This window comes from Dromiciops gliroides, chromosome 1, assembly GCF_019393635.1.
Source record: "Dromiciops gliroides isolate mDroGli1 chromosome 1, mDroGli1.pri, whole genome shotgun sequence".
In the NCBI taxonomy this organism is placed as follows: Eukaryota; Metazoa; Chordata; class Mammalia; order Microbiotheria; family Microbiotheriidae; genus Dromiciops; species Dromiciops gliroides.
In genome coordinates, this window is record NC_057861.1 from 161,387,674 (window position 1) to 161,408,234 (window position 20,561).

Sequence of the window (20,561 nt, forward strand, 5' to 3'; positions counted from 1 at the left end):
CAGTAAACCAAAAGTTTAAAAAGAGCATCCATTTGTAGTTCAATAATAGTAATTAATATATTTATATATGTATATATGAATGAATGAATGAATGAAACCATTCTTTGGCTATACTGCTCTGCAACAACATATTCATTGATTGCTTTGTTCAAGATGTTCCTTTCTTTCCTCCAGATACACTTTTCATAGACTGTTAGAACTAGACAAAAAAAAAACAACCATAAAGATCAGTTCACAATGTCACAGATTCTCAGAACTGGAAGCTACCTCAGAAACCACCTAATCCAGCCAATACGCAAGAAGGAATTGCCACTGCAACATACCCAGCAAATAGTCATCCAGTTCTGCTTAAAGACCTCCAGGGACAAGAATTCCATGACTTTCCAAGACAGCCCATTCTATCTTTGAACAGCTGTAACTATTAGGAATTTCTGGTATCAAGCCTGAATTTCCCTTTTGGCTGCTTTGACACTAGTCTTGATGTGTAGTGCCAAGAAAAATAAGTTTATTCCCCCCCCCTCCTTTTTTTTTTCATTTGACAGCTCTTCAAATACTCGAAAACAATTATTTTCCCATTAAATCTTGTCTTCCGCAGGTCAAAACATGCCCATTTCCTCCGGTTGACCCTTACATGGCATGGGCTTGAGGTCCTTTACCATGCTATTCACCTTACTCTGGACACTCTCCAGCTAGTTAATGGCCTTCCCAAAATGTGGCACCCAGAGCTTAATGCAACTGTCCATGGGAGGTTTAATCAAGACAGCACATATTTTTTCCCATCTAAGTTGGTTAGTGAATTCCCTGTATATCGAGTCTCTTGAGACAGCTGCTCTCTTAACTCCACATTCATAATTGTCTCTCTTGGTATCTTCATAATTTTATTCTTAGGAACTTCTCATTCCCCCAGGGATGTCCTCCCTTTAGAATTTAAGTCCATGGCATACTATTTAACCACATGACATTTGAAATGAGGAAACTGAAGCCATAAAAGCCCAAGATCACACAGCTAGAAAGTGGCAGAACCAAGACTTTAAACACAGGGATTCTGATTCTTTGTATCTTTGTAACCTCCTGAAGGGCAGGGACTTTTTTTTCCCCTCCATACCTCCTGCACCTATCACAGTGTAGGCACTTATGTAACTATGTAATGCATAGCAGGCACTTAATATATCTTTGTTGAATTAATGAATGGTATCTTGTGTTTTCCCAAATCTAAGAGCCCATATATTCCAATCACCAAGCTGTATTCCTTACAAAAAAGCATTTATTAAGTTTCTACTATATGCCAGGCACTATGCTAAGTGTTGGAGGTACAGACACAAGCAAATAAAATGACAGTCCCTGCCCTCAAAGAGCTTACAATCTAATGGGAGAAAACAATGAACAATGGGAAGCTGAAAATCCAGGTTCAGAGCATCTCATTGCTAAAACTGGTGCGGAAGCAAGACTTTGCACCAAGATTTTCCTTCTCAGTTTTTGGATGGGAGAAGTGTCTTGGTTTATTAGAGTGGCTGTGGGTTCAGAGCGAAAATAAAATAATAATAGCAATAATAATAGCACACATTCAGGTGAGGAGGGATTTGATTCCCCCCCCCAAAAAAAAAACACACATAAGGAAGTATTTGATTACATAAATACACACACATACTTTTTATATAGTGCTTTGTGGTTACAAAAACTCATCCAGCAAACACATGATATAATATGACCCCCACAACAACCCTGTAAAGGAGATAGTTTAAGTATTAATATCTTTTACAGATGATTCAACTGAAGTTCAGAGGTTTGGAACTTCCTTTCTCTCTCTCTCTCTCTCTCTCTCTCTCTCTCTCTCAAAGACAGTTTTCCAATTGTAGTCAAATTAAACCAGATGTTTCCTTGATGCAGTTATAAAGGTAAAAAATGAAACACCTATTGTATGTATAAGTCAGGGGTGGCTTGGAAGGTGGTGGTGGTGGGAGAATATTCAACATGGTTTAGTAAATTGGCCAAAGTTCCATACCTCAAAACTCTCAAATTATGACTTGAACACAGGTCTTCTGACTCCCAAGTCTAATCTTTCTATTATCTCAGGCCTCTCAGAAGTGAGTCTATTTCTACATTCCTTTTGTTGTTTTTTTTTTCAAAATTAATTTTTACTAAGACTTCTTAGAAAAACAACAGAATATATTCTACCACATTTCTCTGATTGATCTCAGCACAAAGTCAGGTATATTTGCTTATGGATTTGTTTGTTTGTTTTAAATCTAAGATGTAGCCCAAGAGCTGCCCACTAAACTTGGTTTTCACTCTAGGAAAAGCATTAATAAACTATAAAAATTAGTTTCTGTAAATTCAATTCAATGCAACAAATACTTGTTAAGGGCCTACTTTGTATAGATCACAGTCCGAAGCAATGGTAGAAATAGAAAGCTTAGGGGCAGCTAGGTGGCACAGCGGATAGAGCACTAGCCCTGGAGTCAGGAGGACCTGAGTTCAAATTCAACCTCAGACATTTGACTCTTACTAGCTATGTGAGACCCTGGGCAAGTCACTTAACCCCAATTGCCTCACAAAAAAAAAAAAGAAAAAAAGAAAGAAAGTTTAGATAATGTGCTCCCTGCCCCCATGAAGCTTACAGAATACCACCATAAGTGTAAAGTGAAGATTTGCTGAGTGATCAATCAATCAACAATACTTTATTAAACTCTTACTATGTGCCTGGTAACACACTAAATGAATAAAATAATGCTTGCAATGAGATTCTTTGTTTCAAGATGATCCTTTCAATGTCTTCCCATTCCTCTTGTTTTACTCTGATTCTTTCTATTAGAGCTTTGGATCTAAAAGAAAGCTCACGGGTTCTTTAGTTCATCCTCCCCCTGATTTTCCTTTGTGTGTGTGTGTGTGTGTGTGTGTGTGTGTGTGTGTGTGTGTGTGTGAGGCAATTGGGGTTAAGTGACTTGCCCAGGGTCATACAGCTAGTAAGTGTTAAGTGTCTGAGGCCGGATTTGAACTCAGGTCCTCCTGAATCCAGGGCTGGTGCTCTATCTACTGTGCCACCTAGCTGCGCCTCCCCCCCCCCCGCCCCCGATTTTACAGATGAGCAAATTGAGAGAGTGACTTGCCCAAGATCTCACAGGCAGCATCAGAGGATTTCAGACTCCATGGAATCTAGAACAAGCAAGTTACCTTCTTTTCTTCACAGGCCTTTTTTCTATATTTTTGTTTTTTTGTTTTTGCAGGGCAATGGGGGTTAAGTGACTTGCCCAGGGTCACACAGCTAGTAAGTGTCAAGTGTCTGAGGCTGGATTTTAACTCAGGTCCTCCTGAATCTAGGGCCGCTGCTTTATCCACTGTGCCACCTAGCTGCCCCCTTGTTTACTATATTTTTGGTTTTTGTTTTTGCAGGGCAATGGGGGTTAAGTGACTTGCCCAGGGCACAGGCCTTTTTTCATGCAGAGGGTTTTCTTCTTCTAGCCATGGTGGGGTGGGTTAGGGTCAATTCAGAGCAGAGGGCCTCAGGCCACAGAAGCTTCACTTGCTAAGCTTTCAGAGAAAAAGAGTTGCTTCCAAGATGCCCTTTCCTTAGGAAAAGCAAGGGAAACTAGGGAGTAGGGCTGCTAACCTAGAAAGCATAATGAATGAGCTAGCTAGTGTAACCTCCATTATGCCTTTGAACCCTGACACCTTAGTTGCCCATGTCTGAAAGGCGATACTTCTGCCTACGGATCCTGGTCAGCTTCCAGCTCCAGGAAACCTGGAGGATGCTTCACTCTCTTCCCATCTACAGCTGGTTTAGCTTTGTAGCGTCAGCCTCAAGAAACTAAGAGACTGTGATAAGACAGAGATCAATGATCACTTAGGGGTTCAGAGCAAATAGGTGGCAATACAAACATGCTGTTGAAATTTTTAAATTATTTTCACCCCATCTTTCACTCTCTCAGGCATCTGGTGCCTCTCACTCTCTCCCTTTTCCCTCCTCCTCCTTCCCCCACCCTGCTCCATGTCGTGTCCCATTTGGAGGTTTTCTTCGCAAAGATACCAGAATGGTTTGCCATTTCCTTCTCCAGCTCATTTGACAGCTGAGGATACTGAGGCAAGCAGACTTAAGTGACTTGTCCAGGATCACACAACTAGTAAGTGTCTGAGGCTGGATTTGAACTCAGATCTTCCTAACTCCAGCACTCTATCCACTATACCACCTAACTGCCCTACAGAATTCAGTCAGTTTGAGGAGGCCAACATTCTAGCCTCCAGACGTAAACCTTTTTGGCAGAACTAATAATTAGCCAAGTTTCATTTCCCCTTCTTTGACATTGTCCAATCAATCAGTCAAGCTCAATTATTTCCAGGGACCTTTCTTTTGATGATGACTCCTCTCAGTGCCAGCCTGCTGGCTATTTAAGCCTCTTCTGGTGTTAGTCAAACTGCTTCATACAGGCACTTCCCCCTGTCTTCACCTACTGCTGCTACTTGAGATGCCACCATTTCCACACAGGTCTTCAGGACTTTCAAGTTTTCATAAGACATTGCACCAAAGGAAAGAGAGGACACAAAAAAGGAAGGCTGGCATATAGTAGTTAATAAATAGTTGTGATTGATGGATGAAATCCAGCACCAAGCTGGGACAACTGGATGCCTGTCCCTAGGACTTTAGTACCTCTGGGTCACTAGCTGCTTTTCCTGACCTCAGACTAACTCATCCTCACTAAAGTACCCCCTGGAATGATTTGTTCCACTGCCTCATACCCAGAGTTCCATTTCTTTGATACCAAGTCCCTGAGATTGGACCTTTTGGGTGGCAGCAATAGGTAGGAAGCAGCTGGACTTTTTGCAGGAAGGACAGGATCCTCATCCCAAGAGAAGTAAAGGTGGGTGTGGACAGGAAGCCAGAAAACGGAGACATTAACTGTTGGGAAGTTTTATTAACTTGTCATCCAGGAATGCCATGACTAGGAGTGTCAGGGTTGTGTATATAGCTAAAGATGACACTATATTAGAAGAAATTGTCAACACTGATATTGTTTACTGGACATGTAAGAAAGACATGAGAAAAACTACAAAATCTTAGTTTGTTGTATGACAGTATTATTAATTATAGTGATTTACATGAACTAATTATTACTTATCCAAAATGATTATGTAGCACAGTAACTATTATGCATATAATAAAATGTGTGACAAATTAACTTAGCTCAATTCAATTTGATTCAATAAAGATTTATTAAATACCTACTACATACAAGGCCCTGTATGATATACTGGGGAAAATCCAAAAATAAAAAATTACAATTCTTACCCTCAAGCAACTTGTACTACTATGAGTTAGAATATGATTAAGTGTTTAGGAGAGGTCAAACAGAGATGGCTGAAATTCAAGGAAGGTAGGAGTGAGCATTTTTACCTGGAGATCAAAGGAAGTTACATGAAGTTTGGGGCATCTGAGCTAAGGCTCAAAGGTTTAATTGGCAAATGTTACCAGCTAATGATGTCTAGAAAGAGACCAAGTGGTAGGAAGTGTTGAGCGGAAAGAAGTCTTAAAAATGACTTTAGATATAAAAATTAAGAGTTGAACAGGGAGTTCCCTCATCAACTTGATGAATTTATCAGGATATGCTCTTTATTGCCTTTGTTGAGGAGAACACAAATGACATCTGATTAAGGCTCAGTGACTACAGAAATCTTAAGATGACTTGGTTGCTTTGGAGTGATGTCTAAGCACTCCTGGGGTGAGTTTCATTGATGGTGGCTCTCCCTCTCCACACACACATACACCCCTTCCATCCACCCCCTAACCAAGATGAACTAATTGGTTGGTACTCTTGGAAGGATGAATGTGCTTCTAAAAGAAGCTTCCCCTCTCTGAGCCTATAAAAATAAGTTGACAGGCTTCTTCCTGTTTTTTTCACCTTTTCCCTTCAGCTAGGGATATCCTAAGAGTTTAGCAGAAGAGGTGGTATTCTCCACCAAGTCTTTCCCCTCACTCTGCCAACAGGAGCCTTTCAAAAACAAAACAAAACAAAACATGGCAAGGTGCATGTGGTTGCTCACATGACCTGATAGGAGATTTGTTGGCCAGTCCCTGCCTAGGTCATTGCCTCAAGAAAAAGCTAAGTATGAGAGTTTAGGCATTCAGCCTTTGATCCAGAGAATGAGAATTTCCTGAACAGCATTTCTTTTGGAGAGAAGATAACTTATGTTGCTTGCTCAGGCTGGAGAATCATCAGGAGTCTAAAGCTGTGAGATGGGGGAGCAGAAAGTCCTGAACCTTTCTATCCATTATTGAGTTATTTAGATAGTTAAATGCCACCATGCCACCAGAGAAGTAAGAGAATTGATTGTTTTCAAGCTTTTGAGTCCACTGTATATTATCTACATTTGTTTATGGGCTCCTATGAGCCTGTAGCATTTCAGGGATTTTCTTTGGGGAAATAAAGACTACCCTGTAGCAGATAACTATTTATTACACTGAGTGCTTGTTCAGGAACTTGGAACTTCTTTTAACCGCCTCTGTGGAACTCTAAAACATAAGCTATATTCTGAGATTTCCCAGGCTAAGCTCTGGGTGAGGCAATGGAAATCCAAAGAAAATTGATTTTAGCCAGTCCATGTGATCCCAGAACTCAGGAGTCATGGGTTACATAGACTAGAAAATAAGAAGGGGTTGAGGCAGTAGAAAAATTTAGTAAAATTATTCGTTTGATTTAATGGTTGATTACTATTCGAAGTGGGAATGACTATGAGGAGGGTAAATGCAGATGGTTACACCCTAGAGTCTGAGCTGTGCTACTGGATTCCCACAGTTAGTATGTATTCGGATTGTGTGACTTTCATATAGTACAGTGTTAGTGCTAATAGTAACTCAATTGGGACAGGAACTCAGATTCCTTCATTAGAACTCATACCTTCTGACTGAAGCTAGCTCTCTTCCTTCTTCATTCTATTTTGGCTCAAACAGGCCAAGAAGTTGTACTTTTAGCCTTGCAGATGAAAAAAATGAACATTAACTTCATAACCACAGAAAATTAAGAGGAATTTGATCATTTACTACCTTTCTCTACATCTGTGTCTTCTAAGTTTATTTCTTACTTTGTTAAATATGTGTATGTATTTACTCAGCTCTGCATGTGAATGATTTTTAAACAAACATCCCAGAATTCTCCATGCAGACAAGTGATGTCCTTTTCCAAGTAATTCTCTTTGGGGGAAGAGGGGGTCATAAAAGCTCCATTTCAATGATATTGTCATGCCCACCCAAATTTTGGAGCTCTTCTTATGGATCCCTGAGACAATTAAAAACCTTTTTTTTCCCAAGATACTCAAGAAAACATGTTTTATTCATTTATAAGGCCACACTTTGTTTCTGATTCTAAACTCTATCATCTACTTGACCTTCCAGACCTAGATTCAGGTGATTTCTGACTGCTTCTTATATTATACCCACCCTCAAAAACCAAATATCATCTCTAAGGACATTTAAAAGAACTTGCCAAAGACCTTTCCATAGGACAAAAGGAAGACTACAAAAGACACAGAAACAAGGGTCTCTTCAGGAGCTGTTAATTGCTAGAAAAGATCAGCTCTTGGGTAGAATATGAACTTAGTTGGTCCTGGGCATTCACTTGCCTTGTTCCTTTAACACCACCACATTAAGGATGGTGATTCATGGCCAATTCATATACTAAGACTGCACTCCTGGTTTTGGCCTTTAAAAGGCAAACCAGAAGTTGAAGGAAATAGAGAAATGCGAACAGGAGAGATACTAACTCAGAAAGCATTCTCATTTCCCAGAAGGAAAGTCTCTGCATCTCAGTGGCCCCTTGAGTAACCATGTAGTCCCAGAAAGAAAAGAATCATATGACCACAGAGATGGTGGCAGTGGAGTTACAAGGAACTCCTGTGCCAAATTATGAGCTTCAGGACCACAAGTCAGCCACAGCAGAGTGGTCTACTGGACCAAACAGAAGAGCTACAAGACCAAGTAGAGAAATTTCTGGACCAGGTTGGAGCTAGAGCCAAGAATAAATTAGGAACAGAGAACTCTGGTGCAGAGGAACAAACCCAGATCTGGCTCTGTTCTAGTACTGTGAGTTATGAGGACTTTACAAATCCAGGAAGAGGAGTGACTTCTATGGATAAATTCTGAGTGTTTTCCCCTTTTGAAAGGGCTTCAACTCCATGATAGTATTATAAATCAAGAGAACTGTGTAAGATCATGTGCCTTACTAGAAGAAAGGAGTTGCTTAACCCTATAGTGTTTTCCCCTTGTTGTGGAGTGAGGGGTCTCAATCCCAAAATTTTAATATAAATGTGTGAACTATATAGGTACTTGGGGGAAGCAGGGCTCCTCAGAAAGGGAAGAATTATTTTGATTCTTTTATGGACTCAAGTGTGGGTCTTTTGCATTTTTAATAGAATTCTGCACGAAGTCTAATCTTTGATGTGTGACTAGCCTAAATGTTTGCATGGGAGCTAAGAGTTCTCCTGTTCTTTGTAGAAACCTCAAAGCCTAATTTCTATGTTTTTAGGAGAAATCTTACATAGGAGCATGACCCAGAAAGAAATTATTTGAAAATGAAACCCTAAGACTGAACCCAATCATGTCAACTTAGAGCTTTGGTTCTGGGTAATGAGTTATCCATGTTTTTTTCACCCACTTTGTTTTTCATTACAGATGATTAAACTAATCTTGTTCCCATTGCTAAGGGTTTTGCTGAGGATGAATTCTAGCATTCAAAGACTTGATGCAATTAATATTTCATCTGTGAATAGGAACATTTAGAAAACATTACCATTGATAGAGAATACTTCTTTTGTTTGCTCTTCGCAAGGGGGATCCTCAATGTTCTGTTGAACATTTTAGACAGATGTTGTTGTTGCTGCTGCTGCTGCTGTTGTTGTTGTTCTTCTTTGTCCTTTGTTTTAGAAGAGGACTATAACATTAGGGTGATGTCTTGACATACAGTGAATTGGATTTAAGGGAGTAGGTTGATACCCAATGACTTTAATGAAAAAGTTGGCACTGTGGGGATGGTGAAAATGAGTGTGGAAAAAATGCTTCTAAAAGGAGAGGCAAACAGCTTATAGCCTACTCATGAGTGTGCATCCTAATATTTTTTTCAAGAAGGAAGCTAAAATGTCATATTTCATGGCCTTTGCATAGGCTGTCTGTCATGTTTAGAATTCACAGCCTACTCGCCTTCACGTTTTGGAATTCCTAGTTCTCTTGAAAGCTCAGCTTGGGTGTTACTTCCTACATTAGACTTTTTCTGAAGCCCTGGTTGTTAGTGTTCTTCCCTGTCAGATTGCCTAGTATATATTTTCTTTTTTTCTTTTCTTTTCATTTCTTTTTTTACAGGGCAATGAGGGTTAAGTGACTTTCCCAGGGTCACACAGCTAGTAAGTGTCAAGTCTCTGAGGCTGGATTTGAACTCATGTCCTCCTGAATCCAGGGCTGGTGTTTTATCTACTGCACCAACTAACTACCCCCTAGTATATATTTTCTGTAGCTACCTGGGTACATGTTGTCTTTCTCAGTATAATTTATACTCCCTGGAGGCAAGAACTGTTTTCATTTTGATCTCTATATGCCCAGTGCCTTGCACATAATAGAGTATGTGAAATAATAAGTATTTAACAGATGCTTGTTGCATTGAATTGCATGTAGCACAAACCTAATGATATCACAAAAAGTGAAACTGACTACATCCCAGATGAGAAACTACTTACAATCCTAGCAGTCATTTCAGAATTAGCCGTGTGTATGCATTCAGATCATTTTTACTGATTAAGCCAAAGATAAATGAGAAAAAAAGGATCAAAATGAGAAGAGAGCACAGTGCATTTGTAGCAACTCCAGCCTGGCCTGTTTAAATGAGCTGACTCTGAAAAATGGGCAATGAATAAAATTAAAGACATTGACTGTGATTACCAATGTTTCTTTGAGAAGTTGAGCTAATATAAAAGTTACCACAATGGGGAGGTCAAAAGAGCGCAGCCTTAGAGAATAGAGAATCTCTTTGCCAAGCAGAGTGATACAGTAGGCATAAGTTTAGAGTTCTGTTCATTTGCAAATCATCACAGAGGGAAAGGATGAAAGACAAGCAGTATTTTCTCATATAACAGTGAAAATCAGTTTAGAAAATCAGTTCGAATAGTGATTGATACTAATCTACCTCAATTAATCTATATCATTTTAGGAGCATTTGTGGACAAAACCAGAAAGACAATAAACAGATGCAGAACGAAATAGAAAAGGTTATACAGCTGATCACATCTTCCCAATCATATACAATTGGCAGAGAGGTGTAGAGCTCTTGAGCCAAATTATTTGGCTCAATGGAACAAATGAAGGCTCATGAAAGCTCTCATTCAATAAGGTGTCTCTCACACATATGTTATAGTCATGCAAGCCCCAGTGATAGGAATATGGAGATAACTTAGTCAAATGATCTACTCAATAGTGACCTCAAGAAAGCTATTCAACAGTAAAATACACATCTACCTCTAATTAGCTGTGTGCCTCTGGGAAAGTCACTTAACCCCAATTGCCTCAAACACCTGGGGCCATCTAGTTTTCACTATCCCCACAGTGCCAACTTTTTCACTAAAGTCATTGGGTATCAACCTACTTAATTTAAAAGATTCTGTCCAGTTCCCCATAGAACTTCTCTATGCTTTTCATCTTCTAAAATAGGTGATAACACAGAGACTGTGCTAAGATGATGGAATAAGAGGACCCAAGGAAGCTAGGCTCTTCACCTACCTCACAAAAGTCAACAAGTAGAAACACTAAATAGAAAAGAGGCAGTTAAAAACAGTAACCTAGATCAAAAATGCACAGAGTGCCAAGTCAATGAAAAAAAATATCGTAGAATAATTGGATCAGCTAAAATACTAGGAACAATGAAGACTGGGGAAGAGGGGGAGCCCAGGATACATACTCAGGTGGCTAATTAATATATTCAACTATTCATTGGGACATAAGCTGTAATCAACCTTATGGTCTGTTTGCCTACAGGTATGCCCATTGTGAGTGCAAGATGCACAACTATCCATTGAAGTGACATTTCTTGTTGCCTTTGGACACAATGAAATACTTTCTGTCAACTAATTTATCCACTTCTCCAAGAAGAACCCATAAGCTGCCCTCCCACTTATCTATAACTTCATATCGCCTTCTTGAATTTGTAGCAGAATATCTATGGATTTGGGTCGTTTTCTCTAGGAATGCAACAGTTGATTGATTGCTGGGCAAGGATCATGTTTTAAGAGTGCCAACACTTCAAGAAGCTGTGATGCTATTGGTATGAATACTACTCTACTTACTCAGATCATGACCCTTTCAAAAGTGGGTAGACAGTCTTCAGGGCAGCTAGGTGGCACAGTGGAGAGAGCATAGCCATGAAATTGGAAGGACCTGAGTTCAAATCTCACCTCAGATACTTACTAGCTGTGTGACCTTTGGCAAGTCACTTAACTTCAATTGCCTTAAACATCTTGGGCTATCTCTAGTCATCATGATATATATCTTGCTACTGGACCTAGAGGGCTCTGGAGGAGGGAGTGAGGTTGCACAGCCCTTCCTCTCTTAAATCCAGTTCTCTGCAAGTCATGACATCACCCCAATATCATGGTCCTCTTTGAGAACCAAGGACAAACAACAGAGAGTCTTCAAAAGTTGCTATAACTGAAAATGTCATCACCCTGTAGCCAACCTAGTGATATATTACTCCAAATTTAGTGAGGCTGGTTCTTAGACAATGGACATATTCAATAGCATCACTGTGCCTATACTTATTTTATATAAATGAAAAGAAAGAAAAGAAAAGAAAAGAAAAGACAAGACAAGACAAGACAAGACAAGACATAGCCTTTGGGTCCACAAACTTACTGATGCACCACAATGGAGACTCATAGTAGAACTTAAGAGGAGGAAAAATACAATATTTAAACCAATGTTTGTAAACAGAACAGGAACTATAGGGTTCTTAGCACTCTTTTCCACCATTATGCCTTGCTCACCAAGGAAGCAGACAGAGTTTCATAGGACAGTAATGGGCTATTTGGGCATTTTTATCCATTTCGTAAGTTTCTACAATTTTTACAATAGTAATCATCCCATGGCTAGCCTTTTGGTGAAAAGCCTCCCTTCTCCACGTTTAGCTTATCTGATCCTTGAACAGTAGACTAATCATCTGGCCCATACTCAAAGGCCTTTTGAGTTTGATAGAAATTGAAAGCATGTACCCTTACTGCACAGCCCTTGAGAACCTTGGCAAGGTCATATGAGTAGTATCATTGTGTAGAGCTATCCTCCTTCTCCTTCTCCTCTTCCTTTTCCTATTCCTCCTCTTCCTTCTCCTTTTCCTTCTCCCTCTTTTCCTCCTCCTCCTCCTCCTCCTTCTCCTTCTCCTCTTCTCTTCCTTCATCTTCCCCTCCTTCTCCTCCTTTTCCTTCTCCTTCTCCTCTTTCTCCTCCTTCTCTTTCTTCTCTTCCAACCAAGGATAACTATAAAGATGACTCTAAATTCCCTTCTAGTTCTAAAATATTGTGGTTCCCCTATGTTCAAGAGACTATACAATATAGTCCTGCCCTTCAGGAATTTATTCACTACTTGGAGAGATAAAATATACCCAAATGACCATGATGTCAGGAGAGTGACTTTCATTCCAGCTCTGCTTAATGACTAGCTTGGTTTCCCTCATGAGTTTCCCTGATGCCACTTATTTCCTGGAATAATTCACTTCACCTGCCTCGACCTCAGTTTGCACATCTGTAAAAATGAAGGGGTTGGATTCAATGACTTCTAATTTCTCTTCCAGCTCTAAATCCATGATTCTTTGATCCTGGGGGATAGAGGGATTTAATCTAGGCCCCGATTCTAACCCTTAAACCATCCTGCGGATAAGTGTGTGGGACAAGAAATAGGAAATTGGTCATTCGGAATACAAGCCTGGTCACACCGGATAGTTTATGGGGAAATAGAATTGTCCAGAACATTATGGCAGGTGTATGCCCTGAGCTATCCTCAAAGGAGAAATGTCTTTGATATTAGAAAAATGTCAAGTAAAAAGAAAGTGGCAATGGGCCTGAGAATTTAAAAGATATGAGTAGAAGACTGCAAATAATATCGTTGGAGTACCAAATAACTTTCACCTAGTGGTTAAAACAACTGTTAGCCTAGGGCAACAGGAAGTATTACTGGGTTAATCACCACCCCCCACTCTTGCCCCAAACATGCCTATTTTCTGTTTTTTAGGAGACTAGACATGGCAACACCATTCCAATTGATGTTCTTACAAAAATGGTTTATCCTGAATTTTTGTGGGGGTGAGGGTGGGACTGGAGGTCTAGACCTCTAGTTTCATTAATGTGAGGAACTCCTGATACGAAAATTTCTTCCATCGGTAGAGGTTGACAACTCATATGATACAGTGGAGTGAACAATGGATTTGTAGTCATAAAACCTGGGTTTCTATATTTTTCAAACCTTTTATTAGATTCTCAGCTCTCGTACTTACTACTTGCATCATGTAGGTAGGGCAAGACTTATAAACATGCTATGCCTTAGTTTCCTCATCTGTAAAATGTGTGTGGGTGAATAGAGTGTTCAGGGAGAACCAGCACCTCTAGTGTGAGGACTTGCTGAGCCCTATTCAAGGCTACTCATTCACCTCTGGTATCTACCTGTCACCCAACTCTCACCTGTGCTTCCAAGAAGCTGATACACACCATCTTGGTAGATGCACTAACCAAGGTTGAGGGTAACTGACCAGCCTCAAACCTTTTGGCAAGTTAAGGGGATGTCTACCCCATGCATGTGAATACTTCCTCCAATGGAATGGGAGGATGAGAATAATTCATTCCAATAGTCAGGAAGGTAGCTAAAGCTGGCACTGTGGAGCACTTAGAACCTGGGCAGACATTGAAGACATCAAAGTAATCCTCTGCATCATGGGCCACTGCCAGTCAGCTTGAATTGTGTTTTGCCACTGGACTTCAAATAAGGAAGAAAGAGGCTGACAACTTTGTGCTGCTCTGCCTCACTTAAATCCAATTCACACACGAATAAAGACATCACCCAATGATGTCATTGGTCTTCTTCAAAAATGAAGGCCGAACAACAACAACAAAAAGTCAGGGTTGTAGTGGATAACCTTTGACTCTAATTCTAATCCCTTCTAACTCTATCTCTATGATTCTGTGAATTTAGTCTTAGAGAGTTGCCTGGGGGTACTGAGAAGGTAAGTTAAATTACTTGTCCAAGGTTCCATAGATAAACTCTAAAATCTTTCCATCTGTAAGATGAAGGGCTTAACCTCCAAGGTCCCTTTCCTACCCTAAATCTACAATCCTAAAATCTTCCTGATTCCAAGGTTGGCCCTTTAAGGATTTCATCACACCGCCTGTCTCATCCTGATATTTTAAAAACACTATTTCTTTTCCTTTTCTTTTTTTTTTTTTTTTTGGTGAGGCAATTGAGGTTAAGTGACTTGCCCAGAGTCACACAGCTAGTAAGTGTCAAGTGTCTGAGGCCGGATTTGAACTCAGGTCCTCCTGACTCCAGGGCCGGTGCTCTATCCACTGTGCCACCTAGCTATCCCAGCACTATTTCTTTAAAAAAAATGGTCACTTTTGTTAACTCCCTAGGATGCATTTCAGAGATTCTGGTGATCATCATATACAACTTAATTCATAAACATTTATTAACATTTCCAGTTTTGCTGCTGCTGGTTTCCATGAGTCCAATGATTTCTTTGCAAAGCCAACTTTGTGGCTTCCAACCCCAACCCTGAGTCTGCCTCTCAAAGATGAGATTTTATATACACATTTCATGGAAGCCAGCTCAGAACAAAAGAAGTGCTCGCTTTCATTTCAAGAAACCTCATTGTTTCATTTGTAAAAAGGCCCTCTACACACTTTTCATTCAGAAAAAAAAATCTTCTCTTACTTTTTTTTTTTGATAGGTCATGCTCCACTTGAAAACATCTCACAAATGAAACTCAAATTGTTTTTAAGGTTTTGAAAGACTAAATATATTTATTTAAAGAACAAAAAAAAGGTGGTTAGGCATCAAGACTTCCTATGAAAGTTCAAGGTTGTGAAAAAAAACTCCCAATGGCAGAGTTGCTGAATGACTGAGTTTATTAAAATGATGATCTTTGTAAAGGTTAGAAATCCTTCATTGGATGGTCAAGCCCATTCCTTGGCTCTCTTCCCTATTCTTCCTTACTCTTTGAAAGTTCTGCCTTGAGTATGACCTTCATTCACAATTTTGGACAAAAGGCTCCCACTGTTTTATGCAAGTCTTTGAAGCTTCTAAATGGAAAGATACCACATGTAATGAAAAGCACTTTTCCCTCTCCAAGGCAAAGTCTTGTTCTTTATCTTTTCATTCCTATTAGTATCCCAAACCTGGTAAACCAATTGAATCCCCACAGCTCTGTTGAACAGAGCACTGGCCAGAGAGCCAGGATCCCCAGGCTCCACCTCCAGATCTGCCACTAACAAGCTGTGTGTGCTGAGTCAGCACACTTAATATCTCTGTTTTTTTCTGTTGTAAACTGAAGGACTTGGACTAAGGGATCTCAGATTCCTTCCCCAGAGCAGCTAAATGGCACAGTGGAGAGAGTGCTGACCCTGGAGTCAGGAGGACCTGAGTTCAAATCTGTTAAATACTTACTAGCTGTGTGACCCTGGGCAAGTCCCTTAACCCTGTTTGCTTCAGTTTCCTCATCTATAAAGTGAGCTGAAGGAGGAAATGGCAAACCACCTCAGTATCTTTGCCAAGAAAACCCCAAATGGGGTCACGAAGAGTCGGACATGACTAAATGACAAAACAACAAGATTCCTTCCAACTCTACCATTGTATAACGAGGCTATGATTAGACAAATTCAAACTCTGCCCACTCCTTAACCTCTTCCTATACTTTCTGCTCTCCATGGCCACTGACACTAGAACAAGCCTTGATGCTCTCCTTATCCCTTCAGGGTGTGAAGGGAGAAAAAGCAGAGGAGCAGAAACTTTTACTTGTCATGCATTTATCATCACCACAAATAAGCATTTCCCTCTAGGTCCCCAGGTCAGTTCCCTTTCTATCTTCCTCACTGAAGTGAATCTTTAGTGTGTTCTAGCCCTCTTCAGGTTCACTCCCTATACTAACCCCAGGTTCCTCCTTCTGCCTGGCCTTTCTGTGACCTTCTGAGCCCAAACCCAAAGTGCTCAAATCTGCACTGACTCCTGCAGGGTAGCAGTGGGCTCAGGCAGGACCTTCTTGGCAACAGTGCCAGAAACTGACTTCCTTTGCTCAAGTGATGGATCCACCAGTAGTAAGAGCACCAATCTTGTTTCCCATTGATTCTTTTTTTTTTTTTTTGGCAGGGCAATGAGGGTTAAGTGACTTGCCCAGGGTCACACAGCTAGTAAGTGTCAAGTGTCTGAGGTCAAATTTGAACTCAGGTCCTCCTGAATCCAGGGCCAGTGCTTTAGCCACTGCACCACCTAGCTGCCCCCCTTTCTCATTGATTCTTAAAGTGAACCACTTTCAATTCATCTAAGACTCATTCAAGTGAGCTTAATAGCTGGGCAATTCCCTTGTCTTGTTCAGTCTTCTGAGGGTACTGGACTGTTTCTATTCACTGCAGGGTGAAAGGACTTACATGGAATCTGCTTGATCTTTTTCTCCTAATATTTGAATGCTGATTATTAATTACTACAAATAATTATTAATAATAGCTAGTATTTACATAGTATGATGCCTCCTATGTGTTGGTCACTGTGCTAAGCATTTCCATACATGAAATGGGGCTGCTATTATCAACTTCTTTTCACAGTTGAGGAAACAGAACAGACAGAGGTGAGGTGATTTGCCCGAGGTCACACAGCTAGTAAGTGTCTTGGGCAGAATTTGAACTCAGATCTATCCCAATTCCAGGCCCAGCACCCTAGCCCCTGAGCCACCTAGCTGCCTCTAATTTGAGGTGTCTACTTCAGAATGTACTTAAGGCACTGGGGATACAAAGACAAAATGAAAAATAAAATCCTACCCTCAAGGAATTTACATGCTACCTGGGCATTGAAAATTCATAAAGAGAAGTAAATGCAAAGTAAATGAAAAGAGAGAGAATATCAACAATTAGGTGGATCCAAAAAAATTCCTGTAAAGAGATGGTATCTAAGTTAGACCTTCAGGGAAGTTAAGGTTTTTAAGAGGTAAAAGTAAAAAGAAAACAGAATGGGCCATTTAGCTGGAACACAAAGTATGTGACAGAGAGTATTGTGTGGGAAAAACAGTTTGGAAAGGGAACCATTCTGGGAAGGGTTTTCAATGTCAATCTGGGAATTTGTATTTTATCTTAGAGGAAATAGGGAGCTACTAAAGGTTCTTGAATAGGGGAGTGACATAGTCAGCCCCTGAAATAGTGAAGGTGAACGAAACATAGTGGTAAATGAAAGCAGTCTCTCCTGGCCATATTTCTCTTCTCCTGAGCAGCAAATACATGAACAAATACTCTACACAAACGATATCTGTGGTAAATCAGAATTTAGTCTAGGAAAGTGAAAAGAGAGCCCATATACAGAACTTAGGTATCTAAATGAGACAAGGGATGCATCAAGTCTTCAAGTCTGTACATTGGGATTGGCCCCAGTAGGTGTATGGCTACCACCTGTAATGCCACATCAGGTCATTAGGGATAAAACAACAACGTGGCTTTCCAGCTTTTCCTGTTTATATAAGAAAGGTTGTACCTCTGATGTGTGTCAGTAATATTTCACCAATTTCTCTTACTTTCCAGGGGATCTGGGATGATGGTTGATGGGGAAACAAAGTGTTATCTTGTTATTTCCATTCTTGGGTTAGAGGCAGGAAGCTAGGTAGCACATGGATAGAACACTGCACCTAGAGTCCAGAAGACCTGAGTTCAAATATAGCCTCAGACACCCACTAACTGTATGACCCTGGGCAAGTCACTTAACCCTGTTTGCCTCAATTTCTTCAACTGTAAAGTGGGAATAATAATAGCACTTACCTCACAGGGTTGTTGCAAGTCTCAAATGAGATAATATTTGCAAAGTCCTTAACACAGTGCCAAGTGCATAGTAGGTGCCAGATACATGTTTATTATCTCATATCTCCTACTTAAGATTTTGGGACATTATAATTGGTTGGAGGAACAAAAGAAGGAGAAAAAGAAGACATGAAAGAGTCTTGATCAACTCATGATGAACTTTTTTTCCTTTTTTTTGTTCAAGGCAATGAGGGTTAAGTGACTTGCCCAAGCTCACACAGCTAGTAAGTGTCAAGTGTCTGAGGCCAGGTTTGAAATCAGGTCCTCCTGAATCCAGGGCCGGTGCTTTATCTACTGCAACCACCTAGCTGCCCCCAACTCATGATTAACTTTACAAATATATCGGTCCTAGTCTCATAGAGATAGGGATTTCATAATCTTGGTTGGGGTCTGTGAACCATTAATCTGTAAATGCCTCAGAGCCCAGAAGCTTACTCCCTTGTGCCATTAGCTCAGAAAGGAATTCACAGCAAAAAGAAGCATAGAGGTAACTGCAAGTTTGTTCAGGGTCTGAATTTCTTACTAGAATGTTAATACCAGAGGATCTGAGCTCAAATTCCACTTCTGATGCTTTGTACCCAAATGACTTTAGGTAGGTTACTTACCCTCCTTGGGCTTCAGTCATTGTCTTCAAAATGAAGGGGAAGGACTGAAGGCACTCTGAGATTCCTTGAAGTTTCAGATCTATACTCCCATAAGAGTTCTGTATAAGTGAACCGGGCATCTTGTTTAGTAGTTCTTCTATTGGGATATCTTGAGGCATATAATGGACAATCAGTGAACGATCAGGGGCTGGAATAGGTCATATGACATGCTTCTGTTGCAGGATGATTATTTTGGCAGCTATATGAAGATGGATTGGAGAGCAGAGTGACAAAAAGCAAGAAGACCAAGTAGCAGAATGATTATTCAATGCTCTGTGTTTTAGGAAAGGAGATGTTCTTCTGACTTCTGGTTTGGAGAGAAGACTTGAGTGTTTCAGGCTCTCTTCAGTGAGAGGTTCCTGAAGGGAAAGAAGTCAATATGTAAAGGAACTCAAGCTTGTCCTTATTTTCAGCTTGCCACTCTAGAGACCTGAAGGAATTTCTCATTTTGTGAGAAATCTAAATGACACTCCCTCCCTCTCCCTCTCCCTCTCCCTCTCCCTCTCCCTCTCCCTCTCCCTCTCCCTCTCCCTCTCTCTCTCTCTCTCCCTCTCCCTCTCTCTCTCTCTCTCTCTCTCTCTCTCTCTCTCTCTCTCTCACACACACACACACACACACACACACACATCTATCTCACTCCCAGTGTAAGAGTTAATTCATTTTGTATATTCTTTCCCCCACTTAAATAAAGTCTTTTATTTTTTCCAATTTACATGTAAAGCATTGTATTTTTTCCAATTACATTTAAAGATAGTTTTTTCTAATAATAAACATTTTTATTTATAGTTTTGAGTTCCAAATTGTATCCCTCCTTTCTCTCCCCCCTCCCTGAGGCAGTAAGCAATCAGATGTGAGTTATACATGTGCAATTATGTAAAACATTACCATATTAGTCATTTTGTATAAGAAAACTTGAATTAAAGAAAATATGAAAGAGTGAAAATAGCATGCTTCGGTCTGTCTTCAATCAATATCAGTTCTTTCTTTGAAGGTGAATAGTATGTTTCATCATTAGTCCTTTGGGATTGTCTTGTATCATTGTTTTGCTGAGAATAGTTAAGTCATACACAGTTAAAGATCATTTTCAACATTCATTTTTGTAAGATTTTGAGTTCCAAATTTTTCTCCCTCCCTCTTCCCTTCTCCTCCCCCTCCCCATGACAACAAGTAATCTGATACAAATTATACATGTACATGTATATTCTAATATATGTATATAACTTCTCTACTAAATATTTGCTATCAGTGTTGATCAATGTATTTATTCACTGTTCTATATTTGTGATAATCTCTGTGTAACTGATATATGATGGGAAGAGAGTTAAGCCTTTGGATATAACTTGGGACACTCCTCTGTTAAGGGATAGCAATCAGGAGGATATTGAACCTAAAAATTATTTCCCCTTGACTAGCAATATTTAAGGAGAGGTTCAGAATATAATTCTAGTCCAGTAACCCCTCTCTGAGGAAAGGAGAGGAGTTAGCCTTGTGGCTCCTTCATCTCTTAGAAGGAATCAAAGTTGGCCTTGGAGAGGGTAGGATAAGATTCCAGAGATAGTTATTCATACCTCCCTGCAAGTTACATTTTAACACTCTTGTAGACATACATCTAACTTACATGGGCAGCAAATACACCCTACATTGCAATAGCTTCCTTATCCACAAAACTGCCTCGTCTCTTCCCATTCTATTTCATACCACGCGCTGCTGCCAAACTAATTTTTCTTAAGTACAGAACTGATCATAGGATTCCTCTACTCAACTTGTTCCAATGGCTTCCTCTAGAACAAAATATAAACTTCTGTTTAACTTTGAAAACCCTTCACTACTTGGCCCCAACTTTTTAGTCTTAGTGGGTATGAT